This window comes from Ambystoma mexicanum, chromosome 2q (assembly GCF_040938575.1).
Source record: "Ambystoma mexicanum isolate Mex_15411 chromosome 2q, UKY_AmexF1_1, whole genome shotgun sequence".
NCBI classification, from domain to species: domain Eukaryota; kingdom Metazoa; phylum Chordata; class Amphibia; order Caudata; family Ambystomatidae; genus Ambystoma; species Ambystoma mexicanum.
Window position 1 is genome coordinate 732,334,874 of NC_090924.1, and position 25,811 is coordinate 732,360,684.

The window sequence follows — 25,811 nt, forward strand, 5'->3', positions numbered from 1 at the left end:
GTTCAGTATCAGGCAATTTCAGACTCCTTTAAGGAAATACAATTGGCCACACACAACCTTACTTTCATGCAGCATTTCTTGTAACATTTGTGGAAGTCGATGGTATGTGTTCAGAATGGTTTGTAACAGGCATTCTCCTTTAATGAGAGACATGCAACCACTCTGGCAACAGTGAATTATTCGGCAATGGAAATAGGCTTTTCTTCTTACGTGAGCACTATTGCTCACTAATATTGTGCATGATGCATTTCCATTATTAAAAGGAACTTCCACAATGACAAACAGTTGCTTTTGAAATTATGCAAGTTGCATTTGAGCTGGTAACAGTTACTGCACGGCTTGCTGAGTGAACCTAAACACCAAGCTTCTCTCACCGGCTCCAGGAACACTGCTGTTGTCTTCACTTTCCCGACTTCTTCCACTGCTACTACTACTTTGGGCACTCTTGTTATCCACATCCTTCTGCAGCATTGGTGTCTCCAGTCCTGTCACACTAGTTGGTAGTCTCCTTCACTCCTCAATCCCTCGACTTGCCTTCGGCTACGGGTCTCGGGCATCAGCACGTTCACGGCTCTGCAATCACAGCTACTCAGTGCACATGGGGAAAGCTCTATTTTCAGTATATCTTCCTCCGTGCAGCCACAGCGATGCAGAGTTTGAGTCCACAGGACCCTCTCAGAACTTGCAGGTGAAATCAGCTGTCTCCACGCTCCGGCGTCCTTTCTGTGATGACACTTCGTCGTGAATTGCCAGCCTCGTGCTCTTCTACTACTGCTTCTCTTGACAGCCTTCAAACTCCTGTTCCAGCCTTCCTTCTCTTCTCTCCTGCTGCAGCCTTTTACTCCTCACAGGTTTGGCAATTGGCTTCAGGTGTGAGCCATTGGTTTGTTACCTGACCTGTGTAAAGGCTGTTAGGCTTAATTGCCTGACTACAACAACAACATGCCTCTTCTTTGTCTCAGTTCCTATAGGATTCTGGGGCATATATATCAGTCAGGTTTTTCTACCGCTTGAATATCTTTAAGGGTAGATTTAATTCCCTTAGCAATTGTAATGGAGGGGCTGTATGTTTTAACTGTGCTAGAGGAAGATCATTTAGAGAAGACCACATTTCTGCCATTCCTTTGGTAGTGAGGAAGACATTTCATTTTTAAGTACCAAAAAGATTCTTCCTGCATTGCTGAATTAGAGGATCAGCAATTCAGGCTTCAGATGATGCATCTCCAAGAATGTTTTAATGCCTGCTGGAAGCATATCTCCAGAGATTGGAAAGACTAGATTCTTCTGACAGGACCCTTCAACGATGCACTGCGTGGGTGGATGATGTGCTCCAATATCACCCAAGGGGCGCCCTTACGGTTACAAGAACATCAGGTTGTTGTCACAGTGAATTCTTCCTTGGAAAGCTGTGGAACCCACACAGGACAATTCCATGCCATAGGCCTCTGGTCACTAGAAGAAAAGGTGCTGCACATCAGTTTCACTGACAACACAACCATGTTTTACATCCGCAAGCAAGGCAAAACCTGTTCACCATTCTGTCCGCGGAAGCCCAGGTCCTGTGGAAATAGGTTCTTTTAGGGGAGTTCTCCTAAAGTCCTACTGGCAGTAAGACTTTAGTAAGCTATCCCAGTGGTTTGTAGATCCCCCTACTCTTAGTATCAGTCTGTACTAGCTCAGGACATTGGTAGTTGGGACAGTTTTTCTGAAGTCCCAACTAAGGGCTTAGTAAAACCATTAGTACAACCAGGCAGTACAAGACTCCACTCTTAATATAAGGCTGTACCACATGAGTTCAGGGTAGCGTAGACAGAACAGCCAGGTTTATCTTAGAAGGGTAAGAAGGCTGTGGAATCAGTACAAATAAAATTGTAATACAAATGGTCCAAAGAAACGCTATGTATTGTAAAAAATAAATTGTTTATTTAAATGAAAGTGGGCCCAGGTAAATCTTGGAGGGAAATAAGTACCAACACATTATACATAACCACTGTTCTAAAAACACAACACTATGCTTGAAGGTGCACAGACCAAAGCATATAACCTTATTTGGAACACCTACCAGGAGTTTAGGGAAGTCAAACAATAGTTACTTTTAGATTACTTTAATTAATACCAGGGTAGTAAACCCTGTCAGATGTACCGTGACACACAGCAAGAAATCATAGTCCTATCAACTGGACAATATACTTTTCTGATCTAGTGAAACGTAGATATTAGGAACAGTATAAAGCTATAACTCTGATTCAGGATAACAGTTATTCTAGGGGAGTTGGACCTTGGGGGTGAAATATTCAATTACAGTTGTGTTTCAGTTCACAGACTAAGGGACTCTAACTTATTTTAGGATAGCACAGTTGAACTCAAGGTAAGTAAAACCAATACACTTTTTACACAAGCTACCAGCAACTTAAAGTCAGGGATAAACCTAAGACTTTTTATGTGTCTGTCTAAAACAAGCCAAGGAAAGCAAAACCCAATGTTACTCTTTATGAATGAATCAGTTATTTGAAGTAGGTAAAACCTAATGCAGACTTATTCTGGACATGCTAACAGCAAGTCAGGGGAAGCAAGACCCAGTTGGGGGACGCTCATACAATTACCCGAACAGGGATAATAAAGTGAAACCAACAACATTACTTTTGGGGAAGAGGCACAACCAATTCTCAGGCGATTAACTTAACCTTATATATACTTTTCAGAATAGTACAACACACATTCAAGGTAGGTAGGAACTTTTGTAACTGTTCACTCTGAGTTAGTTACCAACCAGCTTCTTTTGCAAGTAACTGTTAACACGTATTCTCTTTTCTAGGCAAAAGCCCCAATCCTTTAAACATATGTTCCTTATTCTTGGAGCATGAGTATTCACAGTGGCAGAAGGGGTGTCACAAGGGTCTAGTGCCCAACAGATAGTGTCAGGATATGAGTTCCTAAGGAAGACTCTTCAAACTGTTCAGTATTTTACTTTAGACTTAGTTGAGGGTTCAGGGGCTACACAGAAGACACCTTAGGAGGAGTCCACCAGTGGACCTGGGTTAATAAACGAGGGGAGTCCCAATCACAGAAAACACCCCAAAACTACACAGGAATCACAAGAGACTTCTGGTAAGTAAATTACGAAGCCAGCACAGTACATCAGCACAGGGGACGATCTTACAGTAGGAGGACTTCAGGATCTGCAGCCAAAAACTTTGTCAGTGGATTTCTTGTCGTGGTGACTGCAAACAGGACCTTGGAAGGGACTTTGCAGCAGGGAGAAACTGGGAAGGCTATAGGCAAGGTTTTCCTCGCGGCTGGATGCTGCTCTGTAGATTTGGCGCCTTTTCAGGAGAAGAGAAGAAGGCAGAATATCGCTGGTCGGTTTCTCGTCGTTGCAAAGGTCCAGCACTCTGGTAAGGGGACTTTGCGGAGTGGAATCTTGCCTCTGGCGATCCAGCAGGATGCCCACAAAGTTTCAGCGAGTTTTGTAATTCGGAATACCGCACAATGGCTCGAGGTCCCAGGGTATTAGTGTATGGCAGCCCTGCAAGGTCACAGTACGGCGTGGGATGGCTCAAAATGCAGGTCTTGTTGCGTCTAGTGGGTCTCAACGGGCTCTGGGTCTGTGTCGTCGTTTCAGAGTCCCCAGGTCGATTGGAAGGAAGGGCTACTGCAGGCTATGGTCGCTGGAAATCGTCTCTGCCGCTTTTCCTTAATCATCCTCTTTGGTTTTGGTTCCAAAGGATGACTACCTCTTCAGCTTCCAGGTTTGGACCCAACCAATCAAACAGCCTTGCAACATTCAAACTTGGGGGGCTGGCAATCCTTTCAGGACAGTCAGCCTTCCAGTTTGAACTGGAATCTTGCACTCAGGCTAGAAGACAAAGGGCTGCAGAGTTTTTGACTCCTCCCTCGCTTCCTGCCTTCAGACATTCTGGAGCCTGGGCGTGGAGGACTCCCGCCGAAGATAAAAATCACACAAAGGAATTTCCTGCCCCGGATGTCAGGGGAAGGAACAATAAAGGACGAGGAACACTAAAATTGCGAAAAAAGACAGGGGGCCATTTTGGTAAAATGAGCACCCATGGGTGCTTTTACCAGGGCTGTGCAAAAGAAGGTTCACTGCCACCAGCCATTAACGTTAAGTTTGTCCTTGAAACATAAATGTTACATTTAAAATGAGAAAGGGGATACTCGGTATCTCCCGAGCACCCCACATAAGGTGGGGGGTGCTGGTCTCACGTAATAAAATGTTAAAAGGGTTCCAAAGATCCTTTCTACCCTTGGGAACTGTAGTTTTCACAAGGTTAGTCAGAGAAAGTTAAAAGGGGAACCCCTACGGCAACCCAGCAACAATAGACACTCATTGGCAAAAAGTTGTCAACGAGGATAACTTTTAATATACACTATGGAGAGTCTTAAAAATGACACCCCTAAAAAAAAAAGTAAAAGATTATGTGTGTGGGCAAAGGTTCCCACTCAGAGGTATAAGGAAAAATAATGCCCTCAGTAAAATTAAAACGGTTCTAAAGGGGTGTCACATGTCTGGAAGATTTATCATTTACTATGAAATCTTACATAACAGTAGTGTGGCAGAGCAGTCAGGCTTATCTTAAGAGGAAGATGTGAGCTGTAGGCAAGTACTCTAAATCTTAGCTAGGCACAACTAAGAAGCACTTACACATTTTTATAAAATGCATAATTTATTATATTTACACCAGAATCCCTTTAAATACTTCAAACGTTTATGGTAGAACATTTATGAATACTAGATAATAACTTCAAAGGGCACTTTAATTTTTGTTTGTTAGCGGTTACAATTGTAGCAGCGTTGGAAAGGCTAAAGACAAGGTTATCGTATTATCGGTAATTGTGCAATTGCGCACTTGTGCGGTTTTCAACAGGTCATACAGTAATGCATTTACTCTGCAAACACATATAGAAAAGTCACTTAAAGGGAGGAAAATAAGCGGGTTAGTGCAACATGAGCTTAGTTCAAGGTCCTAGAACAGTTTCTTCGCCTGGCAAGTCTTTAAAGTCCAAAAACACAAGCCTAACTAGATGCAGTTCGGAGAGGGCTTGAAGTTTTGACAAACAGCAAATAATTAAAAGTTCCCTCAGATTTCTTCCAGTGTCTAAAGTTATTGAAGCAGCAAGTTAGCAACTAACAAAGGAGACCTAAAAACGGACTTGAGAAGGTGACACAAGCCACGGCTTTGGTCACAGCTAAGAGGGCATTGCCCTGGACACCCCTATGTGCACGCCAACACTCTGGAGCGACTTCTTGGAATCAGGTAAACAATACCTTTTTCCCCACAGTCCCTTTGGTCTGAAGAAAATGTTTGTTGGCTCCTTCACAATGTGAAAGCTCTGGACCGACCTCTGGATTCCTCTGTCTGGTGATGAAAGGCAGGACAATGGATGGTGCGTCTCAGCAGCAGTCTCAAGGGAGGACCTGTAGCACGACTTTCAGCAACTTCTTGGTTCACTCTGTGGTTTTGGGGCCTTTTCAGTAGCACCAACAAAGGACACAGATCTCCTGGTCAATCTTCTTCGCTGCCTGCAGTCCCACACTCTGGTGAGGGGGTCTTGGCGAGTTGGATAGAATCTCTGGAGTGTCAGCAAAGATTTGGACGTATTCGGCCTTTCCACGTCAATGCACTTGAAATGGGCAGCAGGTCTCCTGGCATTGGGGTTCCGCAGCTCTGGAAGCTCTTGTGACCTCAGCAGATTGCTAGTTTTCAAGTTCGTCTTGGGACTGGTTGTTCCCAACAGCCAAAGGGAAGGAGTCATCCTCTTCGGAGCTCCTCTGTCGCATAGAAAACGCAGTCGGGACAGCAGTGGTTGCTTCACGATCCTGCAAAGGGGGTCTGCAGGCATCTCTGGTCATCTTTTTTGGTTACTTCTGTTTCCTGTGGCCGACTTCCATTCCACTCCAGAAGCCACACCTTTTATACAGTTCCAGTACACTCCTTTGCAATCTTGCTCAGCATTTTACAGATAGGGGCGTTTGGCTGTCCAGTCAGGACAGTCAGACGACTTGTGGGAGCTGGGCCTTTTCATGCACTCTGGCAGACAAAGGACAGGGGGATGGAAAACTCCTCCCCCACTTCCTGCTTTCCCAGATACTCTGGAGCCCAGGCGTGGATACCTACTGGTTCCCGCCAAAGGTAAAACACATACACAGACTCCCCCCCCCCCCCCCCCAAAATGTTAGAAGGGCTAACAAAGAACCACCACTCTAGTTATGGCGAAAAAAGAAGGGAGGCTCCAAGTTGGTACTTGGGTACCCCTATTGTGCACTACTGTGGCTATGGACATAGCCTGCGGTATAAACAATACACAATAGTTGATAAAGCACGTCCGCTGCCACCAGCCATAACTAGGTGATTGCTCATGTGACTTTTTAGCAGTGGTCGAGGTGAGCGGGAGCAGTTGGGAGCGGTGCTCCTGTACTTTTTTTTTTAAACTAAGTTTTACTGCTCCTATATTTTTATTTTAAAAATATACCATTCTGGAACGGTTTTGTTTTAAAATAACAGTGTAGAAAGCAGTTGAAACTTAATTTAAAAAAAAAAGTACAGGAGCACTGCTCCCGCTCACCTCGACTGAACGTTCCCTTAAACAGCAGGGGCATGTGTTTGGGTGTGTGTATTGTGTGGGAGGCGGTGTGGTGATGGGGTTTGTGGGTAAGGGGTGCAGGCTAGCAGGAAAAATAGTTCCACTACTTCTTTTCGTACACTCCGACCACTGCTTTTTAGTCACATAGACAGCGAGAAGGTGGATACTAAGTACCTCTTTGGCACTCCACTGAAGGTGGTGTGTGCCAATTTCCGACTATAAAGTTGAGATGAGCAAGAATCTTAAAATCTTAAACTCCCCATAAGGTGCTGTGTGCTGCAGTAGTAAAACACAGATGCCTTTAAGAGCTATTGAGCAGGTAGAATACAAAGAATAGAGATCCACAAGACAGAGTCCACAAGCATGTGTGACTGGAAAAAGGCTCCCCTCATTCAGGATAGAAAGAAAATGGTCCAGAAGTCCAGCAAATAGTGCTGGGGGTCTCTCTAGTAGAGGGGATGAAGCACAATAATAATAAATCTCCCTAACGGGTTCTAACCCACAAGATGTTCCTCATTGAATTGGGAAGGAAGATGGATAAACCATGGCCAGTTATTAAGTTGGATGCAGAAAAAGCTTCAACAGGGTGGGGTGGACCTTCTTAGAGAAGGCTCCAAGCTGGCACGGTTTTGAACAGATTTTCATGTCATTGATCCTTACCCTGAACCACAGTGTATGTCAATGGGGAAATTGTTTGATTGTCTGGAGGTTGCATTTTTAGGTAAATGTTGCCATCTGGCTACCATTTTTTACAGTCACATTATCACTGGATACACATTTCTGTAGATATCTGGAGGCATTCAAAGTTCAGCAAGTCCTAAGTGGGTTCCGGAACTATGCTATTACACACTGTACATGTAGGTGACTTGACATAGAAGCCGATTTGGCCACTGTATCTCAAACTTGGGATATCCCATATTTCTGCATATTGTGGATCTGCTTAGAATCACATGCTGTTCATATAGTCCGACATCTAGTGGTAATTGCGGAGTATTGCATTGTTTCTTCAAAGATCGAAAAGGGACGTCGGTCGACATGGGCATGAATGTAACACTATCCCTAACATGACGTGTAGTGTACCCAAAATCCCTCACGCGTCGATGTCCCACCCCATTGTTTTTCTTCCGCCAACTTAGTTGGTCGCTTATGCAGAGCTCGTAAGAGTTTATATTGCTATAGCTATTACCAAAGTCTACGGTAGTTAGTCAACTTCGACAACCTTCTCTGCTGCTGTATCATGGGTTTCCTGCAACCGGCTACTTCTACAAATGCTCGGCGATCGTTGACCGCGTGGCCTCGACCCTCAGGCCTGGCCTTGACAGTAGGGAGAGTGGTGCCTTGTTTTTTTTCTTCTCTGAGAATGTATTTTCTTCACTCCTCTTGCTCTTCTCGATCTGGCTGCCACTAACCTCTGCTTTTGAGAGAATTCCTTTTAAATTCTGCCTGTCTTGTAACGGCAAATTTCCTTGGAAAGACACCCATCGCTGATGCAATAAGTGTCTTCCTCGTGACCATGACGAGCAATCGTGTAAGGCCTAAGACGCTGAAAGACAGGCTGACTAAGCAGTGGGCGGCCTACATTATGCCGGCCAAAAACCTTTCCCCCGCCTGTACTTTGGCTGAGGAATCTGTCGGCAGCCATGGCTCCCAAGCGCCCGCCCCTTGCCCCAATAGGCAGGCCGTCGGCACTGTTATGAGGAAATCGCACCCCGGCGACAAGGGAACCTATGCACCACATGTATTTAAGCACACAACCCCTAAGGCATCTTGGACGGGGTCATCGAACAAGTCCTCAATGCCCGTAGTGGTGCCGAAAAGTTTGATAGCACCTTCCGAATCTTGCGGTTCGGCTCTCTCCCTGCAACCGCACCTGCGTCATGCGAATGGGCATAAGACTACTGGAACGGGCGGTCTGTGGGGGAGAACTCTCATTTCTGTGCTAATTCCCTTCAACCTTAAAGGCGCTCAGCTCTTTTGCTGTACTTTAAGACTTTACAGTTTTATCCTGGAGTGAGACCTTTTTCTCATCATGTATTTTTGATCTAATTTGGACTCTGTTTCTTTGGGTTTTGGAGTCTGTCAAACTCCATAGGCATCACCTTTTGTATTATGACACACAGCACCTTTGGTGCAGTGTTGCAGAGAAGTCATTTGGATTTCTCAAGGTTTAAATAACTTCTCTTGGGTAAACTACTGTTCTCAAGAATGTTAAAGTGAAATTTACTGTAGGTCCAGTACACCCCATCTTATGTGGAAGTACTGGGGGGGGTGGGGGGGGAGTTACTTAGCCCCTTTTCCTACTTACTCATGTAAAAAATGTTGTTACCCTCACTACTTTTAATGGCTGGTGGTAGTGGTTTAATTTTCCTACCATTGTGTGTTTTTACCGCAGACTGTATCCCCGGCTGCAGTATTTCACCCATGGGTGCACATTTTGTCAAAATGGCCCGGTCTTCTTTTTTTTTACCATTTCTTGCTTGTGAGGTCTTTCTTGGGTTTAACTCTGCACGCCAAACCAGGTTTGGTCCCTTTGTTTTGTCTTTGGTGGGCTCCAGTGATGAAACCCGCCTTTGGCTCCAGCGTATCTGGTAGGGCAGGAAACGAGGGAGCTTCCTGAAACTCCCTGTGCTTAGTCTCCTTGGTTACCTGAATGCACCCAACAGTGGCTGGCTGGCTGTCTTTGGAGGACAGTCACCCTGCTGTGAGAGTGACAGCTAGGCTACAAATGAATTGGAGAAATCTGCATAAAAGTCGAGGTCGCTTGAACGAAGGCAGAGTCGACCACTGGACGAAGAATCCAAAGAAAGAAACTGGAAGAGAAGCTTGCTGCACTCTCCTGGACCGTTGATTTGCCCGATGAAGCCCTGATGCAGTGCTGAAGCTCAATATTTCGTGCCGACTAGAGAAGCCCTGAAAGGACCACTTCTTCCTTTGGGTTGGTGGGACCAACTGACCGCAAGACGAAGTTGACTGGAACCCCTCTGCCTGTTGGCTGTACTACTTTGCTGCTGCTGGAACAGAGTGCCAGGTGTCAGGAACACCAGAAACGAGCGCATCGTCTTTACGCCGGACACGAGCTCCAGGAAGATCCTGCGGACCCAAATCTGAGCCACTTCAACAGAGTGCTGGACCCCAGAAGCAAGGGGCGCCCTCCAAGTGTTCAAGTACCGCGGGGGCGCTATTGACTACTAGCTGAAACCGCAAAGTGCTGCTGATTTGGAAAGAGCCGATTGCCGCTGCTGACCTTCAAACTGCAGTGCAGGAGTACTGCAGATGTCCTCCCTCTTGTCTCCACGACTGAGGCCCAGGAATCCAGGAACTGCAGGACTGCAACCTTGAACAGAAGCCAGCTGCATCCTTTTCCTCCAACCTATGGTTCTTTCTTGACTAAAGGGGTACTTTTTTGGTCTGTAGCTTGTCTGTTATCACTGGAGTCTTACAGTAGCTGCTTTTTCTGCCGAGTTGCTTGCTGCTTTGCTTTCACAAGCCTCACAAGCCTTACAGCTTGTGGCCCAACAATGAATCTTTTCTACACACTCTATATTACATTGTGCAAGACTTTGCTATCTGAAGAAGTGCCTCAGCTCCCCTAGACAATTTCAATTGACATCAATGCCCTGCAGAGTCTTCTGACCCATTAACTTTGTGTTTATCTGTCGCTCGTAGGTGGTACATAAGGTACCTGTATTGCTGGGAAAGGGTTAATAGGCCTGCACTCCTCTTTGCAGCTCCGCTGCGAGTGCCCCTCTCCAGTCAGCTGTTCCAGCTGAGTCTTGTGGATGCCATTTCCTTTGGCTTCCCAGCTGCTCTGTGCCTTGCGCACACAGCAGAGCCCTGCAGCATGGAAGGGCCTACTGCCGTGAAGACATCCAGCACCGGACCTGCCTTGTTTGAATTTGCAGCCAAATCGCCCAGTTTTCCCGCCGGCAGCCCTGCTGGCTCCTCCCTCCCTGCTTTAAAGGGAGAGGGAGTGAGCCGACAGGCGAAGCCGAAAGGAGAAGGCCAGAGGAAAAGGCCTGCACTCCTCTTTGCAGCTCTTCGGTGCTCGTCTGCCATCTGCCCCAACACTATGCCACTTTCTACAGGTAAGGAGACTGGCTTTTACCCTCTCCTTCCTAACCCACGACTTGCCGCTAGGACACTCAGATTACATGCCCACATCATAAGGCTACAATCATATCCCAACCCCTTCCAACGGGCACCCGCAATGCATGGCTATGCTCCCATATTCAGACCCCTATTCACTGTGACATTAAGACCAAAACTATCCGCCCCACTACGAAACCCAATACACTGAATGCTACCACCCTTATGTCTCCCGACGGACCACACTCTTCTACCCCTAAATGCAATGTTATTGTGCCAAATGTGATTTGACCTGTCTGCCACCACTGAACATGTGCCCCCAATGCAAATTCTGCAATGCAACTACCTCCTACCCCAATTTCTATTGCACATGTGGAAAACACTACTTTGCCCACTACCACGCCCACTCCCCCCACCCCCCATGATCCCTCCTCCAGCCACCACAGAACCTCACCTCAAATGCGCCATGATCAACTCCAGGTCCATTAATGCCCTTGCCCTAGACATCCACGACCTCATAACCACCCACAACCTTGATCTGCTCATGATCACCGAAACCTGGCTATATTAAGCTTCAGGTCCTGCGATCTCTCTTGCACTGCCCCCTATTTACTCCATCACCAGACAAGATCGCCCATCTAAAGGCGACGGTGTAGCACTTATCGCCAAAGACCGACTCTCCATCAGGAAAATTGAGAAATCCATGAACAATGGTGACTACCTCCAAGTCAAAATCAACCTCTCCCCCCATTGCACTATTGCTATCCACCTTGTCTATCACCCACCAGGCCCCACAGGAGACTTCCAAGCCTCTCTCACCCACCTCCTATCTGACAAGTTCAAAAAACCCTCAAAGTCCATCCTACTAGGGGACGTCAACCTAGGCCTCTGACACCAAGGACCAAGCAGCCAAATCTCTTAACTCAGCCCTCAAGACATTAGGGTACGAGAACACCATCTCTGGTCCTACCCACATCCTGGGCAGAACAATCGACTGGATTGCCCAACATAACTCCTCACTGGCAACACTCCTACCCCATGGTCTGACCATCACATTCAGCATCCCCACCCCAAGCTCCTCAAACCCCCCACCCCAACCCCTGCCACCAGCCCTCGCAAGAAGCTCCCATCAGCTCACCAAGGAAAGACTCCTGCCCTTCCTCCAGGGCCCAGCTTTCAAACCACCTTTCTCCTCTGACCCTGAAACCCTTACACTAGCCTATGATGTTACCATCAAAGCAGCGGTCAACTCCAATACCCCACTAAAACCCCCGCAAACCCAAACCGACTACCCACTCCAACACCTGGTTCACCCCTGACCTTCTCACACTTCGCACAGAAAAACGGGCTGCACTCTCACAGTGGCAATCCTTCCATTCTGACAAAGACAAATTGAACTTGAAAGCCTGCTCCAACAAATACTATCACCCAAGCAAAGGCCATATCTTTTGCATCCAGGATCTCAGAAGCCAAATCAAATACAAAAGACATTTTCTCCTTCTTCACGGAGCTTGAGACCCCTACACCCGCCCCCTAAAACTTCACCAAAGATAAAGTCTGGTGTGATGCAAACCAAATTGAGCTCCCTCCAAGACAAAATACTAGCCACGAAACATGCGCTGCCCAATACTCACAGCCCTACCCCCTTCCACGCCTTGACCACCCCAAACCCTTCTCATTTAAAGCCATACAGGAACAATACATCATCAACCTAATGAGGAACATCAAACCCTCCAACTGCAAAGGTGATGCTTGCCCAGCCACCATCATTAAGGACTGTACAGAAACCCTAGCACCATTTCTGACTGCCTTTGTCAATGCCTCCTTTGTCACAGGGAAAGTCACGTCCTCCCTCAAAGAAGCATGGGTCCGCTCTTTCTTAAAAATAAAAAAAAAACCTTTGATCCTACCTCCCCTAATAACTACAGACCCATCACCACTGTCCCATTCCTTCTCAAAATACTGGACAAAGCAGCTTACCTAAAGGTTCAGCACTTCATTCAAGACAATAAACTTCTAGGACTCCCCAAATCCTGCTTCGGCCCTAGGCACGGGACTGAGACTGCCCTACTTGATCTAAAAAAACAGATGGACGATGCCAGAGACTTGGGTAAACCAGCATTTCTCCTTGACCTCTCCTCTGCATTTGATCTCGTAGATCACAATGTCCTTTACCACCCCCTCTCTTCCACTGCCAGGTTCTCCCCTGACGCCACAGCCTGGATCACCTCATTCTTACAAGACCGGACTATGCAAGTATTCTCTGACTTAGCTTCGGTCTCGCCCACCATCATGCTCTATGGTGTGCCCCAATATACCAATGTCCAGTGTCCTAGCAATTGAAGTCACCTCAGGGTGTAGGAAGTGTGTGTGTGTGACTTCCCAAAAGGGAATCTACTTGCTTAACTTAAGTCTGAGGAAGTGTTTTTGAAGTGTATTTTTATTGTTGCATATTGCCCTTTCTAAAGAAGGCTTATTTAAAATTGACTGTTAAATAAAAAATCATTTTACTAGAAAACCTTGCGTATAAGTCTTATTTGACTACTTGTATTTGTGAACCTCTGTGGCATCTCTACAGGTCACAATTACCCCTCTTGAGAAGTCTGGCTGCTCAGTCATTCTACCAACTTGTGTAGTACAGACCTTTACCAATAGTTGGGTATCTATTGCCAAGAGGACAAGCCCGGTGTAGTCTCCCTACAGGGTTACTACCTACAATTGTGCTTAACACTGTGATCTTAAAAAGTCCACTGCTGTCCAAGGGCGCTCAAACACCAAAGGACTCCGTATCACTGACCGCAACAGCGGGTTCAGGCACGCCGAAACAACCTACGCATCAATACAGCTTCTCCAGCATGGGGTCTGGCATGGATTCACATGCTCATGAATATTCCCCGTCGTCAGGCTGGGAATCCTCGGTAAAGAAAAAAACCAGTATCAGTTTCGTTTCTGATCTGTCTTTCGTAGTAATAACCAATCACTGATCTCTGCGTCATACTGACCACAGCCAATGACTGCCCTCTACCTAAGCACCGCCTCTGGCAGCCATCTTCAGATTTTTACTGCACGTTCATGTGTTGGGATCCTCGTGCTATTGCTCTCGAGCGTTAGTGCTATTTTTTCACGTTTTTTCTCAAAAACTTCGTTTTTTCGGTCAAAAGAGCCTCAAGCTCCACCGACTCTCCATCCGATCAACGGGGACCCGTGTCGGATTCGTCTGCGCCCCTCAAGGGTGAAGATTTCGTCGAGCTACGCTTTTGGAGGACTCCAGAAGTTTCTCAGGCCCGGTCATGGCCCAGGAGAAGGGAAGCTCGACGCCCGGAAAGCTGTTCAGGGTCTGCCCTGGATGCCAGCTGCAGAACGTCTTCAAGGAGGACGAACACTCTTTTTGTCTTTACTGCCTACATGAGGACAAGACGCACGTGGAGAAGGACTGTGCGTTTTGCGGCAACATGTCGGAGCGGACCATGAAGGACCGCCATCAACGTCTCGCCAACTGGCTGGAAGGGAAGAGCCCGTCCGGCGAGAAGAAGAGGAAGAAATCCGAGCGGTCTTCTAAGACCTTTGAGGACGCCCCGGCGATGGGGGTCCAACATAAGGCCAAGCACCGCGAGTCCGCTGGCACCGGGAGCGCCGAACGGTCGGGCTCTACGGGCGCCAGGCTGGGCGCACCCTCCCCGGCACCATCAACCACGAGCCAACGCTCTGGGTCGGGTAAGAGGAAGGCCGAGCACCCGGCGAGGCTCCTAGAGAGGCCCCGGTCGAGCTCGAAGGCGGAGGGGGAGCGAGGCACTGTCCCCCCCCCCTCAAGGATAAGGCGGTGAGCGCACCTAAGGTGGTGAAGGCCTTAATCCATCCGGCCAAGCCCTCTATCGAGTCTGTCGCGGCGGCCCTGGCTCAGCCTGTGGAGGCTACGCCAGTGGTGGCGACCTCGGGGCTCAGAGTCTCCCTGCCACCTCGGAGGGAGTCCTCTTTTGTGCCCATCGATAGGACCCCCGTGAAATCCCCCGTGGGGAAGAAAAAGGGGGGGCAGGGCGTCGTCGTAGATTCGGCCTCAACCTCGGAGGAGGAGCTGGTCGAAGTCTCAAGCCATGGCCTCGGCGTGGAAGAAGACCGGCCCGTCGGGATGGATCCCGACGCGGGTGACGACGACATCGTCGAGGGTACCGACGGGGCCCCTGATCGCCCGTCGGATTCCCCTCTGCCAGCGCCGCGAGACAGCTCGGCAGCCATTTTGTTGGCTATACAGTCCTTATGCTCAGAGATAAGGACGAGACTACCGTTGCCGACGGAACCTCTCCCGTCGGGGGACCCAGAACCGGGACCTTCTGGGGTTCCCCCTACCAAGAAAAGAAGGATCCACCCTCCTCCTCCTTTTCAGCCGTCGCGCCCCCTCCAGCCCTCCTCCCCGTCCACCCGAGGGGATGATACGGGGACTGACACGGCAGCGACGGGTACGGACGACGAGGTATACGACGAGGATGTACCGTCGTCGCCTCCCACCAGGGCTTCTCCGCCCGACGAGATTGGATCGTTCCACTCATGATCGCCAGGGCATCCAAGCTTTTCCAACTCTGCCCTGAGGAGAAGAAGAAGGAAGGTTTCCTTTATCAGCGGCGCGAGGCCAAGAGGAAGACGGTCCTCGCAGTGCCTCTATTGGACGACATTTGGGATGAGGGCCTCACCCTCCTCAAGAACCCTTCCACGACGCCAGCTAGAAGAGACCGGTACGAGAAAAAGTACCGGGTCCCGGACACGGCCCCCCTGTGCCTCCGTCTCCGCGGCGGCCAGGAAAAAAGCGGGGTGGGGGTGCGGCCTCCACATCGACTTCCCCACCGGACGGCGAGGGAAAGAAATTGGACGCTGTGGGACGCAGAGTCATCTCATCTGCAGCGACGACGATTAAAGCTGCCAACGCCTTGGCTATCGTGGCCCGATACGACAGGGAGCTCTGGTACAAACTGGCTCCCCTGCTGGACTTCTTGCCGGACGACAAGAGGGCAGAGGCCCTGGAGATCCTGCAGGAAGGTGGCTTCGGACCACGCCATTACCGTTGCGACGGACATCGCCGACACTGGGTTCCGCCAGTTGGGCAACGGCGTTTGCCTTAGGCGGCGTGGATGGCTCAAGGCTACGGACTTCCGTCAAGACGTTCAGACCAGGGTCCTGGACATGCCCTTCGATGGGAACAACCTGTTTGGGAAAACAGTGGACGATTCCCTTCAGGCCATTAAAGCGGACACCGAGACGGCCCGGGCCCTTGGAGTTCTGCAACGACGACGGACGCCCTTTCGGAGCAGCGGAGGCAAGGGCGCCTCCAAAGGTTCCGGCGGCGGTTTCTCCTCCTACCGTCAAGCGGCCTGCTCGTCGTCTCAGGAGGCCTACAGAGGACGAGGCAAGTCTGGCGGACCCCGCCGTCGTCGCCAAGGACAAGGCGGCAAAGCCTTGTCGAAGCAGGATTGAACCGGCCGTGGGGTCGGGCCCCCACCGAAGCACCCCGGTGGGAGGCCGGCTGGCGAGCTTCGTCAGCGTGTGGGAGTCCATCTCCACCGACCGTTGGGTGCTGGACGCCTTGGCCCGGGGCCACGCGCTCGAGTTTCAAAGAAAGTGTCCTCGCGTCCCCCCCGTGGCCAGGAAAGAACTTCACGTCCCTCAACTTCTCCTGGAGGTAAAGGCGATGCTCAGGAAGGGCGCCATCGAACTCGTCCCAGAGAGGCTTGGGGGCTCCGGAGTTTACTCGAGATACTTCCTCGTGAAGAAGAAGACGGGGGGATGGCGCCCCATCCTGGACCTGCGACGGCTGAACAAGTTCATCAAGGCGCAAAAGTTCCGGATGGTCACCCTCCAGCACGTCCTGGGTCAGCTGGAGGAAGGAGACTTCCTGTCGTCGACGGATTTGGAGGATGCCTACTTCCATATTCCCATCCTAAAGGGGCACCGAAAATTCCTCAGGTTTGTGGTCCAAGGGCGTCATTACCAGTTCAAAGCCCTCCCCTTCGGACTACGGTCGGCACCCAGGGTGTTCACCAAGTGCCTCGCACCGGTGGCGGCGCAGCTGCGCCGCGAAGGGATCCACGTCTACCCCTACCTGGACGACTGGCTCATCCAAGCCAAGACAAGGGAGCTCGCCGTGGTTCACACGGCAAGGACCGTCCAACTTCTCACGGACCTGGGATTCTCCGTGAACTACGCCAAATCCCACCTGGTACCCGCGCAAGACGCTCTGTTTCTGGGAGCGAGGCTCAACACAGTGTCCCTTCTGGCCTCCCCGTCGGAGGACCAGGACCATCCTGGGCAAGGTGCAGCGGATGTTGGTGGCCGACGCGGCCAAGGTGAGGTCCATCAAGTCCCTCCTCGGAATGATGTCTTCCTGCATCTACCTCATTCCCATGTGCAGGCTCCGGATGCGCCCGTTGCAGGAGTTCCTGGACGCGCGCTGGATCCAAACGACGGGCAGCTTCGAGGAAAGGATCACACTCGACGAGAGTTTCCGACGAGCGATCCGGTGGTGGGGCACCCGCGCGCATCTGACGGCTGGCATGGACTTCCAGACCCCAGCCCACCAGGAGACAGTGACCACGGATGCCTCCCTGGAAGGGTGGGGAGCGCACACCGAAAATCTGCACGCAAGAGGCCTTTGGCTCCCGACGGAGAAATCCTTACATATCAACGTCCTGGAGCTCCGTGCAGTGTTTTGGGCCCTCAGGTCCTTCCTTCTGTCCCTCAAGGGCAAGGTGGTGAGGATCTTCACCGACAACACCACCACCATGTTTTACATCAGGAAACAGGGCGGAACCAGGTCCCCAGCACTGTCCAAGGAGGCGCAGGACCTGTGGCATTGGGCAGTCGCCCAAGGGATGTTTCTGGTGCCGTTTCATCTGGCAGGGATAAAAAACACCATCGCCGACTCACTCAGCAGGGAGCTGCGCTCGTGCCACGAGTGGGACACCCCAGATCGACCTGTTCGCGACGGCGACGAACTCCAAGTGCCGGAGGTTCGCCAGCAGGTTTCCCCAGGCGAGTAGCATGGGCGATGCTTTCTCGTTCCCCTGGGAGGGCCTGTTCCTCTACGCGTTCCCTCCTTTGCCACTGCTAATCCGGCTCGTCAACCAGCTCAAGAGGTCACGGTGCAGGATGATCCTCGTCGCACCTGTGTAGCCGAGGCAGATATGGTTCCCGGACCTTCTGGACTTGTCAGCGTCCCCGCCAATCAAGCTGCTGGTGGACGCGGATCTGCTCTCCAGGGAAGGAGGCGCCATCCTCCACCATGACCCGAAATCGCTGAACTTGCAGGCCTGGCTCCTGCAGCTCTAGAGTTTGGAGGATACGACATATCGGCCGACTGCAGAGAGGTTCTTGCAAAGGCCAGGGCGTCCTCGACTCTTAAATGCTACGGACACAAATGGAAGAGGTTCTCTGTCTGGTGCCACGCACAGAAGATTAACCCTCTACGGATTACGGCTCCCCAAGTACTGCTGTACCTGCTGACGCTGGCCAAAGCTGGACTGGCACACACGTCCATCAAGATTCATCTTGCTGCGATCTCCCGATACACCAGAACCACGGGGCGGACGTCCTTGTGGTCTCATCGTCTGGTGAAAGAGTTCATGAAGGGACTGTTCAGATCGTTCCCGCCGGTGAAGGCTCCGGCCCGGCGTGGGAGCTCCTCGTGGTGCTGACCAAGCTCATGGGACCTCCGTTCGAGCCTCTGCACTCGGCCCCGTTGAAGTTTCTGTCGTGGAAAACAGCGTTTCTTGTGGCCATCACCTCCGCACGACTGGTGGGAGAGATCCAGGCCCTTTCCTGCAAGGCCCCGTACTTGACTTTTCACGACACGAGGGTAGTGCTCAGGACGCACCCCTCCTTCATGCCAAAGGTACCGTCGGACTTCCACCTCAACGAACCCTTGGTGTTGCCTGTATTCTTCCCGTCGCCTTCGTCGCCGGCTGAGAGAACTTTTCACTCGCTGGGTGTGGCTAGAGCGCTGAAGTGCTACGTGGACCGCACGAAGTGTTTTCGGAAGACGTCACAACTCTTTGTGAACTTTGGACCTGTCAATCAGGGGAAGGCTCTCTCGAAGGCTTCCATTTCCAGATGGCTCTCCGGCTGTATCATGTACTGTCATCGGTTGGCAAACTGACCGCTGCCTGGCCGTCCGAGAGCCCATTCCACCAGAGCGATCGCAGCTACCACGGCGTTCCTTTCTGGTGTGCCCCTGCTGGACATATGCAGGGCTGCTACGTGGAGGTCGACGCACACCTTCACGAAGTTCTACTGCGTCGATCGGGATTCCAGGGAGGAGTCCAGGGTCGGCCAAGCAGTGCTGTGCAACCTGTTCGCCTGAGGTGAGCCTGGTGGGGAGGTAAGATGCTTAATGTTGAGTTTGATGCAATGCTTAATGTTGAGCCTTTGCCACCTCCCGTGGTTGTGCATGTGTGTACTGCTATGTATTCTTTATTCATGAGCATGTGAATCCATGCCAGACCCATGCTGGAGAACAACAGTTACAGGTAAGTAACTTGTTCCTTACGAAGCTTCAAAACAAGCTTTCGTATAACCTTTTCGGGGACCAGGGACAACAAAGGCACCCGCTCTCCCCGAGAAGACTATTCTTTCTAAAGCCTTACACAAGGGTCCATCCCCTTCTAGGCAGCCCTTCCCAACTCCTGACCCTTCAGCTTCCTCTGAATGCACTAGGGAGCGGTTTGAACAGTGTTTGGCTAGGATGGCTGAGTTCGACTTTTCAGACTTGTATGACCGAGCCTTAAAGATGGCTAGGGAAGTTGACCCATCCCCTGAAATTTTCCCCTGGAGCCCAGTTTTCATCTTTGGAGGAACCACGGGGACATCGCAATATCATCTTTGGGGATCTCCCCGAAGACCCGACCCAGGAGGTTTTTTTATGAAAGGTTTGACCCGTATGACTATCAAGACCCAGACTGGGATTCGTCAGAGGGCCCCGGCTCATGGCACACACCACCACATATCACTGACCCAGACGTCATCGGTCTGAATCCCCCTACTACTCCTACGCTGAGATATGTTGCTAGTTGACGAACAAATGCTGGTCTATTCCCTCTTAAAGAGAGCAGCGATCATTTCAAGATTGCTACGCACGACGCCGTCCCCAACTCGGACTTCGTGAAGGACATCCTCAAGGAGAAGACTCTGGTTAGCCAAGCCATCCCCTTATTAAATTTGATTAAATGGCACCTGGCCCCTTCTTTCTTGTCCCTTTCTCTTACACAGGCAGTCAATCCCCAGGTGGAAAAATTGTTTTTCGCCCAGCCCCTCTGACCCCCTCTACATTAGGGGTCATGCCACACTGGACTACTTGGTTGTAACAGCCACTAGCAAAAGGACAGGGGTACCACTGTCCTCAGCAGAATCCCTTCCGGACAAGGACTGCAAAAAACGTTACGTCCTTGGTAAGCAGGTCACGGCCTCTGTGGCCTATTCCACAAGGATTGCCAACAACCCCACGGTCCTTGCGAGCTACACTGATGTTCAGTGGGGGGTAGTACAGGATGGTCTTCAGGAGGTTCCACAGCCAACCCGATCACGCCTGCTCGCGGTCATAGCAGGAGGCAGACAAGTGTCCCAGAGTATCCTGAAGAACACTCTGGACTCGGCTGAAACCAGGAACCCTACTCAAGAGGCATGCCTAGTTAAAGACTCTGGTTCAAATAGGAGACACAAGTGTCCTTAATTACCAAGCCTGTGGAGGAATCCATCCTATTTGGGAAAGATGATGACTTGGAAACGGCAAAAAAGGAGCACAAGACTTCTTTGGAATCATTTAGCCAGATTACAGCTAAACCTTTTCACCAGTGTGGCGACCCGAACGCCCGCTGGTCCTTTCGTGGCTAATCCTTCTCCCGCTCACCCCAAGGTCAATATGACTCAGGGGGGGGGGGGGGCCTGTTGCCCACGGGTATTGTAACAAGTTTCTCAAACCACCTCGCTACCACCCACCAAGAAGCAGACGCCTGTCGCCAGAACACCTGTGCATCGTACTGGAAGAAGTTCAGGTCCTGCTGGAAAAGGATGCCAACAAAGTCGTCCCCCCTTCTCTAGGTAAACCAGGGTTATCTATTCAGTGTACTTCCTTGTACCCAAAAAGGATCTCACCATGCACCCTATTTTAGACCTGCGCCCTGTAGTTCAGGATGACCACAAAAGTGATGGGTGGAAGGTTTCGAATGAATCTAGACCACTGGCAATTGCTCTGGGCAACCTTCCACACCACCGTTTTTTAGCCCGTCTGCGCCATTGCAAAAGGGGACTAGCCAAGTGCAAATCAGTCAGCAGCTGCCGCCACCGAAGGTAGCAGCCCAGCCCAAACTGCTAGGCCAGGTCCCCTCTGCACAGAAAACCAAGCAACCCCAGACATGTTTCGGCCTTGTTGGACCTCCTCAGTGAGGTGCAGCCTGGTTCCCTGTGGTGCAGCGAGCAAGGGACCCACGTCTGGGCATAGCCTCTCTCACAAGAAGAAACAAACTGACCACAACACTTCAGAAGGTAATCCCACTGCTGCAGAAAGGGGATTACATGGCCACATTAGACATGAAAGATGCATACTTTCATATTTCAATGTTGCCAGCACACAGAAAGTACCTCAGGTTCATGATAGAGGACACCCACTATCAGTTCAAGGTTCTCCCCTTCGGCATTGCCTCAGCCCCAAGGGTGTTCACAAAGGTGCTGGCTGTAGTGGCCACTCAACCTGGGCAGGCAATTCCATCCCATCCCACCACAACCTCGATCACTGGACCATAAAAGGGCATTCATACGAAACATACCAGACAAATACCCAAAAGACAGTAGATCTCCTCTTCAATCTAGGATTCACTATCAACGAAAAGTAATCCAGTTTGACCCCCAGCCAGGTCAAACAGTTTCTGGGGGCTCTAATTCGGACAGAAGGAGGGCTCGTCTTCCCCTCTGAGAGGGTCCAAAACATGCTGTTCCAGATAGCTTACTATGTAGTCAGTCTCCAGGTGATCATTCACAAAGCCATGTAACTGATGGGCATGATGGCATCCTGCGTCTACCTAGTTCCTTAGGCTCGTCTGCGCATGCGCACCATGCAAGAGTGGCTCTCGAGCCAATGGTTGCAGGCCAGTGGGACGATCTAGTGGTTGTCTCGGCAGCCCTGCTTTCCGTCTCTGTAGTGGTGGTTAAGGGAAAACCTTCTGCAGGGGAAAACCTAACCACCCCTGCAGTAGAAGCCACTCACCACAGACTCATCTCTGTCGGGTGGGGGGAGATCACCTCCTTCAATAGACCAGCACACAGTGTGTGGTCTCTAGCAGTAGTGTCCAATCACATCAACCTGTTGGAAATGCTAGCAATGTTCAAGGTCCTGAAGGCTTTCCAGACACACCTCCAGGGGAAGACCGTTCTAGACCTCATGGACCGTACCACGGCCATGTACTACTTGAACAAACAAGGGTGCACTCACTCTCTAGGGCTATTCTGACTGTCCCAGAACATCTGGAATTGGCACTCAAACACATGTTCCTCCTCTCACAACATGTTCCAGGGGAATTCAATCTTCTGGCAGCCGTACTCAGCAGAGACGTCTCCCTTCCCATAGAGCATGCGTGGCGGCTACAAGAGAACATTTTGCTCAACGTCTTTGCAGAATGGGGCTTAGCAGAGATAGACTTATTCGCCACCCTGGAAACCGCTCAGTGCCCAGACTACGCCTCCAGAAACCCACAGAACTGCTCCAAGGGGAATATTCTCTGGCTAACATGGTCTGGGAGATTTACCTACGCTTTTCTCGTGGTTCCCCTTCTCAACAGAAAAGTGCACCAGATGCACCAGGAACCAGTCACAATGATCCTGGTGACCCCTACGTGGACCCTCCAGCCTTGGTTCTCCTATCTCACGGCAATTTCAGTCTACCCTCCCAGGAAGCTGCCAAGCCCGTACAACATGCTGTCTGAAGATCAGCGAGAGAAGATGTTGGGTAAGAATTGGTGCAGTCACACTGTGTGAGACTACACAACACTTATCTGGTTGGTATTAGGTAACCCACATTTTGGTATAGGCCTGCACTACACAAGTTGGTAGTGTGACTGAGCAGTCGGGCCTATCTCAAGAGGGGTAAATGTGAGCTGTAGTGCTGTGGAAAAGAAATCAGTCAATACAAGTAGCCAAGTAACACTTTTCACTCAGTTTATGTATTTAATTAACATCAACTTTTTCAATAAGCTTTCTTTTAAAAAGGCAATTTGTGTAACAAGGTAATATACTTTAAAATTACTTTTCAGAATCAGAACAAGTTAGTGGATAATCTTTGGATATGCTTCTTACACAATTTCTACACCCTGAGGTGACTTTGGCATTTATATATCACACTAGTTATACTTCTGAGGTTGCAGAAAAGAAAGGTTTAGCGAAGGAAAAGGTAAAACAGTTTTTCAGTAAATGTGAGGGCAACTAAATCTTGCAATGAAATCTAGATGAGCCTTTCCCAGCAGTAACTGTCTAAAGCAATTAACCACCTATGAGGGACAAACAATATCAAAGTCAATCGACTAGAAGAGTCTTCAGGGAGCCAGGACATCCAAAGTAAATTGGAACGGTCTATGGATCTGAAACACTTCCTAGATCAGAAAAAGTCTTGCACAAAGTTAGAGAGTTTGTAGAAAATCACTTTGTAGGGTCACAAGCTGTTAACCTATGAGAAAAAGGGTTGGACTCAACTCTAAAAGTGACCAATGCAATTCCCAACTTAGAAAAGCACAGGTAAAAAGGTGATGAGGCAAGTACCCCAAGCCTAAAACAGTACCTCTTGTTTGAAGAAGTCTGTTCCAGCTGGATTCTGTCTTGCTACAGTGGTGCAGATCCTTGTTCCTGAGCCTGAGTCGTGGGGACAAGAGGGAGGACGTCTGGAGGGCTCCTGCAGCGGTACTTGAGAGGTCGTCTGCAGCTACGGGCTCTTTACGTTTCAGCTGAACTTTGCAGTTTCAGCGCTTTGCCAACAGAACCGCTGCGCATCTCGGGTACCGGTTGAGCTTCCTTCAATCCTTGTGTCCTTCGCTCTGGTGAGGGGACTCAAGATCTGGTCGTCCTGCTTCTGGAGGGTCCTTAGGAGACTCTTTGTTGGGCGTTTCTCCCTGTGGTCGACTCTGCCTCTAGTCCCAAAACCCTTGCCTTTTAAGCAGGTTTCTCCCATTCATGCACAGCCTAGGCTGTCAAATCGCACAGCCAACCAATAAGGACTGGTTGCATTCAGGTATTCCTAGAGACAAAGGATGGGAGTTTCGGGAGCCTCCCTCACATCCTATTGTTCCAGACACATTGGAGCCAGGGGCGGGCTTCAGGGCTGAAGCCTGCCAAAGGTAAGACAAACAAAGGGCTCAAATCTGTCTCGCCGCACAGAGTAAAACCCAAGAAAGACCTCATAAACCGACAATGGCGAAAAAGAAGACGGGGGCCATTTTGACAAAATGGTCACCCATGGGTGCTGTACTGCAGCTGAGGGTTCAGCCTGCGCTAGAAAAGCACAATGGTAGGAAAAATTAAACCACTGCCACCAGCCATTTAACGTAGTGAGGGTAACATAAAAATGTTACATGAGAATGTAAGATTAAGGGGCTACTAGGTAACTCCCTAGCACTCCACATAAGATGGGGTGTGCTGGACCTACAAAGAGAAAAGGTAAGTAAAGCCAATTTCACTTTCGTATTCTTGGGAACTGTAGTTCACATAAGAAAAGGTATTTAAACCTTGTGAGAATTCTGAAGGGATACTGCAAATGCTGTTACACCATACACAAAGTAGATGCCTATAGAGTTTGTCAGACTCCAGAAACAGTGAAAACACATGAGAGAGTGAGAAAAAGGTATCACTAGGTCACTCCGAGGTTAAAATTAAAACCTCCTAATTCCAGCAAAAGAGCTGGGGGTCTCTAAGGTTGAAGGGAATTAGCAAGAAATGAGAATTCTCCCTAACAGACACTACATCCATGCCCCCAAACACTCAATTTAGCAGCCTGGCTCCAGAAGACAAAGAGTTTGGGCACCTTCAACTCCCTCAGATGCACGGACCTACTCAGGGGCTCGGAAACCTACCACCAGACATTGCTACTTCAGTAAGTGGAAGTGCTTTCTTTCCTGGTGTGTAATACCAGGGCATAATCATGTTGATTGCTCCCCTAAAGATATTATCCTGTACCTAACTCGACTGTTAAATTCCCGGCTGGTTTTTAAATTCCCTCTCTGCGTACGCCATGTCCCAGAGCAGGGTTTTGGAAGATTCCTGCGATTAAAGCCTTTATGGAGGGGGTAAAGAGACTTCCTCCCCCTATCGCCAACCCAGCTCCCGGATGGGACCTGAATGTTCTTACCAGACTAATGGGACCTCCCTTTGAACCATTGCATAAGGCAAGCCTTAAGGCACTCGCCTATAAGACCACCTTCCTAGTGTTGATCACCTCTATAAGGAGAGTTAGTGAACTGCAGGCCCTTTCAGTTCAGCACCCCTACGTCACGATTCACAAAGGCAAGGTGGTTTTGCACACACACCCACGCTTTGCGCCCAAATTTATCTCAAAGTTCCATGTAAACCAGTCCATAGAACTACCCACCTCTTTCCAGAACCCCACTAACGTTGCAGAAGGGAGCCTACACATGGTAGATGTGAGGAGAGTGGTCATTTACTAACTGGAAAAAGACAAAGCCACTAAGAAAAACAAACCAGCGCTTCATATCAGTGGCAGCTGGTAGAGAAGGGGTCCCTGTCTCCAAGTCAGCCATTTCCAAGTGGATTGTTAACTGCATCACACTGTTAGACTCTTGCCAAGAGAGATCTACCCTTCACGCCTAAAGCTCACTCAACTCAGGGCAAAGGGGCCACCATAGCATGTTCCTCTAGATTCCATTTGCAAAGCAGCAACCTGGAGTACTGTACACACCTTTACACAACACTACTGCCTAGATAGACACACTAGGTCCGATTCTCAGGTGGGACAAGCAGCGCCAAGACCTCTTTTTGCTACTGTTCCTTCACACATCCCACCACATCTAGGGTACTGTTTGCTAGTCTATGCAAAGCATGTGATTCTAAGCAGAAAAACAAGCATCAGAAGACATACATTACTCACTGTA

At 49.8% G+C, this 25,811-nt stretch overlaps 1 protein-coding gene across 6 annotated transcripts in view; it reads left to right on the plus strand.

Annotated features, from left to right (window-relative positions):
- RBM33 (RNA binding motif protein 33) overlaps positions 1 to 25,811 on the plus strand; it is a 1,526,085-nt gene that overhangs the window by 1,222,217 nt on the left and 278,057 nt on the right. The window lies entirely within an intron of this gene.